The sequence below is a fragment of the Zalophus californianus genome, chromosome 13 (genome assembly GCF_009762305.2).
Source record: "Zalophus californianus isolate mZalCal1 chromosome 13, mZalCal1.pri.v2, whole genome shotgun sequence".
Classification (NCBI taxonomy): domain Eukaryota; kingdom Metazoa; phylum Chordata; class Mammalia; order Carnivora; family Otariidae; genus Zalophus; species Zalophus californianus.
The window spans coordinates 7,121,241-7,135,311 of record NC_045607.1 but is presented as its reverse complement, the minus strand read 5'-3'; the positions used below and the strand labels follow the sequence as shown (position 1 = coordinate 7,135,311).

The following is a 14,071-nucleotide window of genomic DNA, read 5'->3' as shown; positions in this document are numbered from 1 at the left end:
AGATACCGAATACTTAATCCGTGCTAAATAGTGCGCTAAGCACTTCAGTGCGTGATGTCTCATTAAGCCCAACAACCCTATTTTATAGATGAGGACACTGAGGTGGTCCCTCGTCCAAGTTCTCACAACCAGGAAGCAGCTGCATGACCTGATTTAACTACAGTGCTCTATGGCTGTCCTTTTTGTATTAATTCCACCAATGGTCATCACAAAGATGGAAAAAGATTACCTATAATGCCAGGCCAGAGCATAATGGCTATTTGTCATCTAAAACAAATCTATATTTTCTCTGACCACATTTGTACAGATTTGAAAGGGGGCTCCTTTAGTACTCTGGGACCCTGCATCAGAGACAGCCCCTGACGTTCTCCCCACCATTGTCTGGTTCCCTCTCTTCCCCTCCTTCACTCTGCTCCAGTCCCATTGTCCTCTCCTTTCTTAAAACCATCAAGTATACTACCTCAGGACCTTTGCACTTGCTGTTGAATGCTCTGCCTGTAGACAGATGCATGGCTTGCTCCCTCCCTCCCTTCAGGACTCTGCTCAGACGTCACCTTATTTGAGACCTTCTCTGATCAACGTCTCCACAAAGGTGACCCCACCCTCTGGCCCTTGCCATGGCCCTTCCTGCTTTATTTTTCTCCATGACACCCTACATATTATATGTTTCTTATTTTCTGAATGAAGCAATAAACTGAACAGAGACCCCTCACCACTGCAACCCCCTCCTGCTCTAAGCACAGCCTCCTGTTACTCTTCTCAAAGCTGTCTTCAAAGCTCATTCTAACCATTTTGAACCGTGAAGAGAAACATTCTGTGGAAAAGACCAAAGGGGGTATCTTTCCCTGTGGAGGCACCAGGCCTCCCTCCCTCCCCTAAAAACCAAGCGCGTTGACAGGCACAGGCAATGACTGGAAATCTTGGACTCCCTGGTCCAAAGAGCAGCCAAGTCAATTTCCACACACAGAACTATAGTGGCCAGCAGACAGTTTCACTTTCAACTCACCTATCAGGCTCCCCTGGCCCTCAGGTTTGCAACCCCAGCCCATCCCTTCCTCATCCTGTTGGATTTCTTACACCTTGTCATCCCTTTTGGGAGTCGTTCCAGAATCCAAGCCGTCCCTGAGCTTTTAGGCATTGCTTTGCAGGAACTTAAGCTCGTCCAACAGGTAGGAGGGGCACAGGCTGGCCCTTTTAGCCCTATATCGATCCCCCATTTTGTAGGGGCATCCGACAGGGCGTCATTTTCTTTCTGGAGGAAGGGAGCTCGGTTTTAAAAGGCACGTTTCTCAAACCTGGCAGCAGGGGCAGAGAAAGGAGCCCTCCCACCACTGGCCGAAATGGACCTGTGCAAGAGGTTGCAGCGGCGATGCCCAGGCGCCTGAGGCAGAAGGGAAAGGGGGAGGACGCAGATAAATACCCTCGGCACCGGGAGCCGACGGGATGCTCGCTTCCTCTGCGAGGGAAGCCGGGGATGTGACCCGGGGGAATCTGGGGCCAGAGCGCCAGGGAGACAGGGGATCTCGCCAGGCTAGGGCCGGGGTCTGCGGGAGACTGGGGTCGGCGGGGCGGAGCTTGGGATCCCGGGGACTGGAGCCCCGCGAGGGAGGGGGTCGCGCCGGGGGGGGACTCCGTGGCCGTTACCTTGCCCTTAGGGCTGCGGGCGGGGCTGAGGGCCGCCGGGTGCTGGCTCCGGGGCCCGGCCCCTCCCCCGATCCGGCTCCTGAGGCTCGGAGCCTGCAGCCGCCGCCGCCTCCGCTGTCAACAAACCCGGGGCGCGTCACTTCCGGGACCGCCCCTTGGCAACAGCGAACGGGTTCCCCCGACGGGTCCCGCGGCGAACGCGGGCGGCGGCGGCCAAAGGTTCCGGAGCGCGCGGCGGCTCCTCTCCCGGCGGGGTCAGGTGTGCGAGCGGCGGAGTGCAGGTGGGCCCCACCGGGCCTCGAGCGCGCTGCTCCGGGGGCTCCCTGGCTGCGGGGGGACCCGCCGTGTGACACCGGCTTTGGGGCCCGCTGTGGCCTGCAGGCCAGCAGAGCCCGGGCAGTGGTGACGGGCGGGACGGACTCCTCCTCCCGCGTCAGCACCGACGTCTCTCTGGACGCCCCCCGCCCCCCACCCCGGGCGCCCCATTGAACGTCCCCAGCGGGTGCTCCGCAGGTAGCGCTCTCCCACGCGGCCCGGAGCGCGCCGGTTTCGCCCGCTGCTTAACGGGCCGCCACGTGGGGAAGTGGGAGTCGGCCTTGGCGCCTGCCTTCCCCCTCAGCTCGGGTTCCCGTCGCCAAGTCCTGACCGTCGCGCAGACCAGCCTCTCCTCCCCCAGTAGTAGGGCCCGGCTCCGTCCACCAGCATCTCCTCCCTGCATCCCGGCGGCAGCCTCCTCACGCGCCCTCCGCTCCTTCTCTGCACCGTCCCGGAGGGTTCCCCCCCCCCCCCGCCCCGAACTTGGAGCAGATCAGCGCACTCTCCTGCTAACAACCCTTAACGTAGACGACTAGCATCACCTCTCCAGCCTCCTTCTCTCCTATAGGCTCAAATAATTTCTTCCCGACTGAACAGTCCTCTTGCTATATTCATATCCAACACACTTCTTGCAATATGTATAGCCAACATGCTCTTTCTTCCAGCTTCTAATCTCAGTTTAGAAGCTACTTTCTTGACACAACCCCCGCCCCCCCCGCCAATTCTAATGCCATGACTACTTTTGCGCATGTTTTTTCTTTGTAGTCTTCCACCGTGTACAACTATGTTTGTACAATTTTGAATACTTTGAAAAGTCTATTGATGATTTCAAATTACCAAAAGAAGACATACGTGCAAAAAAAAAAAAAAATCCAAACAATTAGAAATGTATGTTGGGAAGAAAAATGAAAATCCCCATTCAAACCCTAACCCAACCCCAATTTCATTCCCTTCCCCAGAGATGACCACTCTTAGCAGTTTGGTGAGGATCCCCTTAGTCCTTTATATATATATATATATATATATATATAATATATAATATATTTATAATTCTTTATAGTCCTTAGTCCTTTATTATACACATATATATGTGTATAATATGCATGTGTAGGTAAGAGGCTAAAACTCTGAGGAGAAAACATAAAAGTAAGTTTTTGAGACTGGGTTAGGCAATGGTTTCTTATATGACAGCAGAAGTATCAGTGACAAAAGAAAAAATAAATTGGAGTTCATCAAAATTAAAAACTTTTATGCTTCAAAGGACATCAGGAAGTTGACAAGATAACCCATAGAATGGGAGAAGATATTTGCAAATCATATATCTGATAAAGACCTTGCAATCCGGGGCGCCTGGGTGGCTCAGTCGTTGGGCGTCTGCCTTCGGCTCAGGTCATGATCCCAGGATCCTGGGATCGAGCCCCGCATCGGGCTCCCTGCTCTGCGGGAAGCCTGCTTCTCCCTCTCCCACTCCCCCTGCTTGTGTTCCTGCTCTCACTATGTCTCTCTCTGTCAAATAAATAAATAAAATCTTAAAAAAAAGAACTTGCAATCCAAAATATGTAAAGAATTTGCAACAAAATAACAAAAAGGCAAATAACCCAATTTACAATCGGCAAAAGAACTGAATAGACATTTCTCCAAAAAAGTTATACAGATGAAAGTCAGTCAGAGAAAGACGACTACCATATGGTTTCACTCATACGTGGAATATAAGAAATAGTGCAGAAGATCATAGGGGAAGGGAGGGAAAACCGAATGGGAAGAAATCAAAGAGGGAGACAAAGCATGAGAGACGCTTAACTATGGGAAACAGGGCGCCTGGGTGGCTCAGTTGGTTAAGCGACTGCATTCGGCTCAGGTCATGATCCTGGAGTCTCAGGATCCAGTCCCGCATCAGGCTCCCTGCTGAGCAGGGAGTCTGCTTCTCCCTCTGACCCTTCCCCCTCTCATGTGCTTTCTCTCTCTCATTCTCTCTCTCTCAAATAAATAAATAAGTAAATAAAAAATTAACTATAGGAAACAAACAGGGTTGTTGGAGGGGAGGTGGGTGGGGGATGGGGTAATTGGGTGACAGGCATTAGAGAGGACACATGATGTGATGAGCACTGGGTGTTATATGCAAATGATGAATTACCGAACTCTACACCTGAAACTAATGATGTACTCTATGTTGGCTAATTGAATTTAAATTAAAAAAAAAAGTTATACAAATGACCAACAAGCACATGAAAAGATGTTCATCATCATTAGTCATCGTGGAAAAGCAAATTAAAACCACAATGAGAGGGGCGCCTGGGTGGCTCAGTTGGTTAAGGCGTCCAACTCTTAGGTTCGGCTCAGGTCATGATCCCAGGATCCTGAGATCAAGCCCTGTGTGTTGGGCTCTGTGTTCAGCTCAGAGTCAGCTTGGGGTTCTTCCCCCTCCCCCCTTCCTCTCCCCCCACCTCTCTCTCTAAAGTAAGTTTTAAGAAAAACAATGAGATACAACCTCATATTCTTAGGATGGATCTGATCAAAGAGACAGACAACAACAGGTATTACTGAGGAGGTAGAGAGATGGGAACCCTCATATGCTGATGGTGGGAATTTCAAAAGGTGCAGCTGCTTTGAAAAATAGTTTGGCAGTTCCTCAAAAAGTTAGAGTTACCATATGACCCAGCAATTCCACTCCTAGTTATATACCCCAAAGGAAATGTTCGTAGCAGCATTATTCATAATAGTCAAGAAGTGGAAACAACCCAAATGTCTATCAACTGGCAGATGGAAATGAGATGGTATGATATGTTCATACAATGGAATATTATTTAGCAATAAAAAGGAATGAAGTACTGACACGCTACAACACGGATGGACCTTGGAAATGTGCTAAATGAAAGAAACCAGTTATAAAAGGCCATATATTGTATGAGTCTATTCATATGTTCAGAATAGACAGATCTATAGAGACAAAGTAGATTAGTGGTTGCCTAGGTCTGAGGAGGGGGTGAAATGGGAATGACTGCCAGTGGGTACAGAGCTTCTTTGGGGGATGGCGAAAATGGTCTAAATTTAATTAGATAGGGATGATGGTTGCATGGTTGATGGATGATATTTCTAGATGTGTGACTCTGAATATTCTGAAAATCACTTGTAGGGGCCAAGGGCAGGCAGTCCCAAGATGGTCCACACTGGCGTAAAGGTTACTTATGCAATCAAAACCCAGCAGATTCAGGAAAAGCTCTTTGCTCCGCCTGCCTGCCCCCACTCCCACAACTGCCTAAAAAGGATTGATAGAGGACCTGCTCCAGGAAGAGAGCTATCACCGTAGATAACTACACTCTCCTAGGAGCTGGGGATGGTAGACAGGGAGGAACCCAACAAGACCTGTTTGATCCACATCCTCTCTGTCCCGTTGTTTCTAGGTGACCCAGCAAATACCTTTTTGCCAGACATTTATTCTTTCTCATTTTCCTACTAATTATATTTCTTCCTTTTGAAGCCTCAGACTCCACCCCCTTCTCCTTGGTCCAGAATGACATCTATATCTCACTTTGCCTCCCTGTTTTTGGAATTTCCGTGTGTGTGGATTACCCATATGTACGAAATTAATTCTGATTTTCTCCTGTTAATTTGTTTTACGTCAATTTGATTCTCAGTCCAGCTAGAAAGACCTTGATGGGCAGAGAAAATTCTTCCCAGTCACACTGGATTGTTCACTTTATTCTATTTATTTTTTTTTTTTAAGATTTTATTTAGGGGCGCCTGGGTGGCTCAGTCGGTTAAGCGTCTGCCTTCGGCGCAGGTCATGATCCCAGGGTCCTGGGATCGAGCCCCGCATCGGGCTCCCTGCTCGGTGGGAAGCCTGCTTCTCCCTCTCCCACCCCCCCTGCTTGTGTTCCCTCTCTCGCTGGGATCATGACCTGAGCCGAAGGCAGACGCTTAACTGACTGAGCCACCCCAGCGTACCTTGAGTTAATTTCTATAAATGAGGTGAGGTCAGGATCAAAGTTTATTTCCACATGAGTATCCAACTGTGACAGCATCATTTGTTGAAAAGAGTACCCTTTCTCCAACTAAATTGCCTTTGCACCTTTGGCAAAAATCAGTTAATCTTATGGGTGGGATCTGTTTATGGACTCTATGTTTTGTTGATGTCTTTGTCTACCGTTTCGGTCTCACAACACTATGTAAGTACCTTCATAATTAATAAGTCTTGAAACTCCTTCATACTGTAGCCCTATAATTCTGTAGCAATATAATACGTCTTGAAGTTGTTAGGTGGTGGCGTAACTCCATCAACTCTGTTCCTCTTTTTCAAAGTTGTTCTGCCCTTTGCATTTGGTCCTTTGCATTCCATATGAACTTTAGAATCAGCTTAGGAATTTCTGGGAAGAAAAAGTTGCTGGGATTTTTATTGCGACTGCACTGAATCTCTAGATCAATTTGCAAATAATTGATACCTTAACACTACTGAATCACCTGCTCCGTGAACATAAAATCCCTCTCCATTTATTTAGTCTTTAATTTCTCTTAGCGATGTTTTGTAGTTTTCAGTGTAGAGGTCTTATGCATAATTAGTCCTATTTATCCCCAAATATCTCTTTTTTTGGTGCTATCATGGTATTTTTTAAATTTCCATTTCCAACTGTTTATAACTGGAATACAGAGATACCATTGTTCTAAATTTTCTTTTATTATTATTTATAATAACAAAACTAATTTTTTGAAAGTCTTATTTAAGTAATCTCTACATCCAACGTGCGGCTTGAACTCACAAACCCGAGATCAAGAGTCACATATTCTACTGACAGAACCAGCCAGGTGCCCCTAATAAAATTAATCCATAATAAATTATTATTTGTTACTTACTTTTAATTGCTTTTATTTATTTTGTATCCTGAAATCTTACTAAACTCACTTATCAGTTTGAGAGGCGTTTTTGTAGATTCCCTAGAATTTTCTATACAGACTCTTGTTTTCGTTTCCTCGAACTTCTGTAACAAATTACTACAGACTGTGTGGCAGTCTATTCTATTGAGAATTCAGTTTATTTCATTACGTTTTTATTCTGTTAAAGATTCCTAACAGAATGTTTGTATCTATATTCACAAGGGATGGAGGCACCTGGGTGGCTCAGTCGGTTAAGTGTCTGACTCTTTATTTTGACTCAGGTCATGATCTCAGGGTTGTGAGATAGGGCTCCAGAGGAGGCCCACATTGGGCTCTGCACTGGGCGTGGAACCTGCTTGGGATTCTCTCTCTCTCTCTCCCTCTATCTCCACCCCCCCACAGCTTATGCCCACAGACTCTCTCTCTCTAAAATAAAAAAATAAATAAAATAAAAAATAAATGCATTTTAACAACTTTATTGGGATATAATTCATATACTACACATTTTTTTAAAAGATTTTATTTATTTATTTGACAGAGAGAGACACAGTGAGAGAGGGAACACAAGCAGGGGGAGCGGGAGAGGGAGAAGCAGGCTTCCCGCCGAGCAGGGAGCCCGATGCGGGGCTCGATCCCAGGACCCTGGGATCATGACCTGAGCCGAAGGCAGACGCTTAACGACTGAGCCACCCAGGCGCCCCCATATACTACACATTTAGAGTGTATGTTTAAAGTGAACAATTCAGGGACACCTGACTGGCTCAGCTGGTAGAGCATGGGACTCTTGACCTCACGGCTATGAGTTTGAGCCCCATGTTAGGCGTAGAGTTTACTTAAAAAAAAAATAGAATAGGGCGCCTGGGTGGCTCAGTCGTTAAGCATCTGCCTTCGGCTCGGGTCATGATCCCAGGGTCCTGGGATCGAGCTCCACATCGGGCTCCCTGCTCGGCAGGAAGCCTGCTTCTCCCTCTCCCACTCCCCCAGCTTGTGGGTGCTCTCTCTCTCTGACATAAAAAAACTTTTAAAAAGTTAACTCAAGATGGATTGTAAACATTTTTAAATGGATCATAGACCTAAATGTAGAACTTAAAATTATAGAACATGTAGGAGAAAATCTTTGTGGTATTGAATTAGGCGTAGTTTTCTTAGATGTGACATCAAAGGAATGGCAGACTTTATCAAAATTAAGAACTCCTGCTCTTTGAAAAAACACTGTTAAGAGAATATAAGGGCAAGCCCAGGCTGAGAGAAAATATATGCAAATCAAATATTTTTAAAAGACTTGTACCCATTAAGATGGCCATGATAAAAAAAAAAAAAGGAAAGTGTTGGTGAGGATATAGAGAAGTTGGAATCCTTGTGTACTGTGGGTGAGAATGTGATGGGTATAGACATTATGGAAAAAAGTATGGTGGTTCCTCAAAAAATTAAAAATACAATAAGGGTTGGGGCACCTGGGTGGCTCAGTTGTTAAGCATCTGCCTTCGGCTCAGGTCATGATCCCACGGTCCTGGGATCGAGCCCCACATCGGGCTCCCTGCTCAGCAGGGAAGCCTGCTTCTCCCTCTCCCACTCCCCCTGCTTGTGTTCCCTCTCTCGCTGTGTCTCTCTCTATCAAATAAATGAATAAAATCTTTAAAAAAAATACAATGAGGGTGCCTGGCTGGATCAGTCCATAGGGCATGTGACCCTTGATCTTTGGGTTGTAAGTTTGAGCCCCATGTTAAGTGTAGAGATTACCTAAAAAAAAAAAAAACCAAAATATTTAATAATAATAATAATTAATAAAAATAGAATGTTAATTCCATATATGGCCCAGCAACTCAACTTCTAGGCATATACCCCAAAGCATTGAAAACAGTCTTTTTTTTTTAAGATTTATTTATTTATTTGAGAGAGCGAGAATGAGAGAGAGAGAGAGAGTACATGAGAGGGGGGAGGGTCAGAGGGAGAAGCAGTCTCCTCTCTGAGCAGGGAGCCTGATGCGGGACTCGGTCCCGGGACTCCAGGATCATGACCTGAGCTGAAGGCAGTCGCTTAACCAACTGAGCCGCCCAGGCGCCCCCCCTTTTTTTTTAAGTAGGCTTCATGCCCAGCATGGAGCCCAATGTGGGGCTTGCCCTCACAACCCTGAGATCCAGATCTGAGCTAAGATCAAGAGTCAGACGCTCAACCGACTGAACCACCCAGGTGCCCCTGAAAACTGAGTCTTGAAGAGATATTGGTATACCCACGTTCACAGTAGCATTATTCACAACAGCCAAAAAGTGGAAGCAACCCATGTTGCGACAGACGGATGGACAAACAAAATGTGCACATCGGGCTCCGTGCTCGGCGGGGAGCCTGCTTCTCCCTCTCCCACTCCCCCCTGCTTGTGTTCCCTCTCTCGCTGTGTCTCTCTCTGTCAAATAAATAAATAAAATCTTAAAAAAAAAAAGATATATGTATATACACATATGTACGTTATACATTGTATATATACACATTGTATATATACACATTGTATACATATACAATGTGTATGTGTGTGTATATACATACACACAGTGGAATATTATTCAGCCTTAGAAAGGAAAAATTCTAACTCATGCTGCAACGTGGATGAACCTTGAATACTTCATGCTAAGTAAAATAAGGCAGTCATAAAAAGACGAATACTATATGATTCCACTTACGTGTATCTAAAGTGGTCAAATTCATAGAGACAGAGGGTAGAATGGGGGTCACCAAGGGCAGGGAGTTGGGGAAGAAGGAGAGAATGAGTTGTTTAGTGAGCACAGAGTTTCAGTTTTACAAGATGAAAAGAGATCCCGAGCTTGTTGGCACAACTTTGTGAATGTACTTAACACTACTGAACTGTACACTTAAAAATGGTTAAGATGGTCAATTCTATGCTATGTTTATTTTACCACAATTAAAAATAAAAATCAAATAGACTTGTATCCAGGAAATCTAAAGCATTCTCAAAACTCAATTTCAGGGGGTGCCTGGGTGGCTCAGATGGTTAAGCGTCTGCCTTCGGCTCAGGTCATGATCCCAGGGTCCTGGGATCAAGCCCCACATCGGGCTCCTCTCCCTCTGCCTCTCCCCCTTGCTTGGGCTCTCTCAAATAAATTAAAAAAAAAACTCTTAAAAAAACCTTGATTTCAGTAAGAAAGAAGGCAATTCAATAAAAAATGGGCAATAGATTTTAACAGATAACTTTTCTAAAGAACATACCTGAATGGCAAACACATGAAAGGATACTCAACATCATTAGTCTTAAGAAAATGCACATTAGAACTATAATAAGATACCACTACTCACCTACTAGAATGTCAAAATTAAAAAGACCAACCAGGGTTGCCTGGTTGGCTCAGTCAATTAAGCATCTGCCTTCGGCTCAGATCATGATCGCAGGGTCCTGGGATTGAGCCCCACATTGGGCTCCCTGCTCAGAGGGGAGCCTGCTTCTCCCTCTCCCTCTGCCGCTCCTCCTGCTTGTGCTCTCTCGCTCTCTCTGTCAAATAAATAAAATCTTTAAAAAATAAATAAATAAAAATAAAAGACCAACCACACTAAGTGTTGGCGAGGATGTGGTGCCATAGGGACTCTCATACACTGCTCGTGTGGGCGAGAAACAATACAGCCATATTGGAAAATGGTTTGGCATTTTTAAAAAATTTAAAATTCATCCAGTCATTCCACTCCCAGAAAAAAGAAAACATATGTCCATATAAAGACTTGTGCATGAATGTTCACAGCAGCTTTAGTTGTAATAGAAACAAATGGAAACAACCCAAATGCTCATCAACAGGTGGATGGATAAACATTGGTGTATTCAAATAATGGAATCTACACAACAATAAAAAGGAATAAAGTAGGGCGCCAGGCTGGCTCAGTTGATAGAACATTCGGCTCTTGATCTCAGGGTTGTGAGTTCAAGCCCCACGTTGGGTGTAGAGATTATTTAAAAATGAAACCTTTTAGGGGCGCCTGGGTGGCTCAGTTGGTTAAGCAGTCTGTCTTTGGCTCAGGTCATGATCCTGAAGTCCTGGGATTGAGCTCCACATTGGGCTCCCTGCTCAGTGGGGAGTCTGCTTCTCCTTCTCTCTTTATCCCTCCCTCTGATCCTTCTGTCTCTCTCTTGCTCCCTCTCTCTCAAATAAACAAAATCTTAGAAAAAAAAATAAAATCTTTTAAAAATAAACACATAAATGAAAAAAATTAAAAAAAGTAGTGAAGTGCTGATGCATGATACAGAATGCAAAATCTCAAAATAATTATGCTGAGTGACAGAAGCCAGATAAAAAGGAGCATACAGCATATGTTCCCTTTTATATACAATTCTAGAAAATGTAAACTAATCTATAGTGACAGAAAGCAGATGAGTGGTTGCCTGGTTGCGGGGGAGGTGAGAGTGTACAAAAGGAGGAAAAAGACAGAAGATAGGAAGGGCAGGAAGAATCTTTTGAGGGCGAAGGACATGCTTATTATTTTAATTGTGGTGATGGTTTGGGCGCCTGGGTGGCTCAGTTGGTTAAGCGACTGCCTTCGGCTCAGGTCATGATCCTGGAGTTCCAGGATCAAGTCCCGCATCAGGCTCCCTGCTCAGCAGGGAGTCTGCTTCTCCCTGTAACCCTCCCTCCTCTCATGTGCTCATTCTCTCTCTCAAATAAATAAATAAAATCTTTAAAAAAAAATAATTGTGGTGATGGTTTTACGGTTGTGTATATGCCTAAATTTATGTAAGTGTACACTTCAAATATGGGCAGCTTATGGAACATCAAATATATCTCAAAGCTGGTAAAACTGGATTAAAATGAAATCAGTGGGGGAGGGTCGGTGGGCGCCTGGGTGGCTCAGTTGTTGAGCGTCTGCCTTCGGTCCGGGTCGTGGTCCTGGAGTCCTGGGATCGAGCCCCTCGTCAGGCTCCCTGCTCCGCTGGGCTCCCTGATCGGCGGGGAGCTTGCTTCTCCCTCTCCCACTCCCCACTGCTTGTGTTCCCTCTCTCGCTATGTCTCTCTCTGTCAAATAAATAAAATCTTTAAAATAAAATAAAATAAAATGAAACCACCGGGGAAACTGGGTGAGGAGTACAAAGGATCTCTCTCTACTATCTTTGGAGCTTCCTGCGAACCTGTAGTATTTCTTTTTTTTTTAAATTAAAGATTTTATTTATTTATCTTACAGAAAGAGTGAGAGACAGAGCAGGGAGGAGGAGGCAGAGGGAGAGAGAGAAGCAGACTCCCCGCCGAGCAGGGAGCCCGACATGGGACTTGATCCCAGGACCCTGGGATCATGACCCGAGCCGAAGGCAGACGTTTAACCGACTGAGCCACTCAGGCGCCCCAAACCTATAGTATTTCAATATAGAAAGATAGGGGTGCCTGGGTGGCTCAGTCGTTAAGCGTCTGCCTTTGGCTCAGGTCATGATCCCAGGGTCCTGGGATTGAGCCCCGCGTTGGGCTCCCTGCTCGGTGGGAAGTCTGTTTCTGCCTCTCCCACTCCCCCTGCTGTGTTCCCTCTCTCACTGTGTCTCTGTCAAATAAATAATTTTTTTTTTTTTTTTTTAAGAAAGTTAAACACAGGGGCGCCTGGGTGGCGTCTGCCTTCGGCTCAGGTCATGATCCCGGGGTTCTGGGATCGAGCCCCGCATCGGGCTCCCTGCTCAGTGGGAAGCCTGCTTCTCCCACTCCCCCTGCTTGTGTTCCTTCTCTCACTGTGTCTCTCTCTGTCAAACAAATAAATAAAATCTTAAAAAAAAAAGGAAAGTTAAAAACAAATTAAAAAATCGTATTAGTACTTGTTAAATTGCTCTGGAAAAAAGCTGTATCAGTTTAACTTACTTTAAACCTGTTCGAGAGAGGTCTATTCTTCCACAGCCCAGTGACGGTGGGTGCGTGAAATGCCATCCAAGACGCAGAAGATGGTTGCTTAATTCATACTCATCTCAGTGTAAGCCCAAGTCATTTCAGGCTTTGGCGAAACATTGTTATTTCTTCTTTGAAGTACCTGCTTATAAGCTTTGCTGTCTTACCTCCTTCAGATGTTTTTTTACATGTTACCTCAGAGCAGCTTTCTGGACCCCACTATTTAAAATTCCAATACCCTGGGCACCTGGGTGGTTCAGTCAGTTGAGCATCTGCCTTTGGCTCAGGTCATGATCTCAGGGTCCTGGGATGGAGCCCCGCATCAGGCTCCCTGCTCAGCCGGGAGCCTGCTTCTCCCTCTGCCTGCAGCTCCACCTGCTTGTGCTCTCTCGCTCTATCTGTAAAATAAATAAATAAAGTCTTTAAAAAACAAACAAACTCCATATATGTTAGGAAGATTCACATTTTATCACAAAGGGTGTGTATGTTTTCCCCTACTGATGTTTTTCTTCTACTTTGCCACATTGAGATTTTAAATTTTATGTAGTTGTTTATCTGTCTTATCTTTCATGGCTTCTGGGTCTTGTGTCTCCCTTCCCTAAGATTATAAACATTTTTCTATATGTTCCTTCTAATCCCATAGATTTTCCCCTTGCAGAGCTCTAATTCATCTAGAATGTGTTTTTGTGTCAGATGTGAGATAGAAATAGCACTTTACTTTTTTTATTTTAAATGATAGCCAACTGTCTGCAATTTTCTTAATATACCATTTGTGTTTTTCCTTGTCTTCCTAACGAACATTTTACAGGGCTGGCTGATATTCTTTTTTTTTTTTTTTTAAGATTTTATTTCTTTATTTGACAGAGAGAGAGAGTGAACACAAGCAGGGGGAGCAGCAGAGGCAGAGGGAGAAGCAGGCTCCTCGCTGAGCAGGGAGCCCTATGCAGGACTCTATCCCAGGACCCTGGGACCATTACCCCAGCTGAAGGCAGAGGCTTAACGTCTGAGCCACCCAGGCGCCCCTGGCTGATACTCTTTTTATCTGGAAAAATATTCTTTTCCTGTTGTGCAATTATGACATTTATTTATTTCCTGTATTTCATACAAGAACTTAATCTTTGTATTCTACAGAAACATTTAGCTCAGTATCTAGTACACAAGTGGGAGCGGAAATCGTGGGACTGGCGAATAAAGGGACAGATCTGTGCGCGGGCTTCACGGAGCGGACAAGTCCTGAGAGCTGGAGGGTGGGTTTGAGGTTTCCCAGTCCGGGGACAAAGTTTTCACCCATCAGTGGATAAATTAAAAAAAAAAAGAAAAGAAAAAAAAGGAGAATTATGCACATATGCGCACATATGTGTAGAGAAAATCATTGTGAGGCTGCCAACTGT

The 14,071-nt window shown here is 45.3% G+C and overlaps 1 protein-coding gene across 6 annotated transcripts in view; it reads right to left on the bottom strand.

The window, feature by feature from the left end:
* ZER1 (zyg-11 related cell cycle regulator) overlaps window positions 1-1,799 on the bottom strand; it is a 30,030-nt gene extending 28,231 nt beyond the window's left edge. For 4 of the 6 annotated variants that reach the window (XM_027616506.2, XM_027616511.2, XM_027616509.2 and 1 more), the window contains exon 1: window positions 1,645-1,799. The gene's annotated coding sequence lies outside the window, so the exon portion shown is untranslated. Of the gene's footprint in view, window positions 1-1,006; window positions 1,253-1,644 lie in introns of all 6 variants that reach the window. The other 2 variants (XM_027616507.2, XM_027616508.2) reach the window with 2 other exon arrangements.
* Between the last annotated feature and the right edge of the window lie 12,272 nt (window positions 1,800-14,071).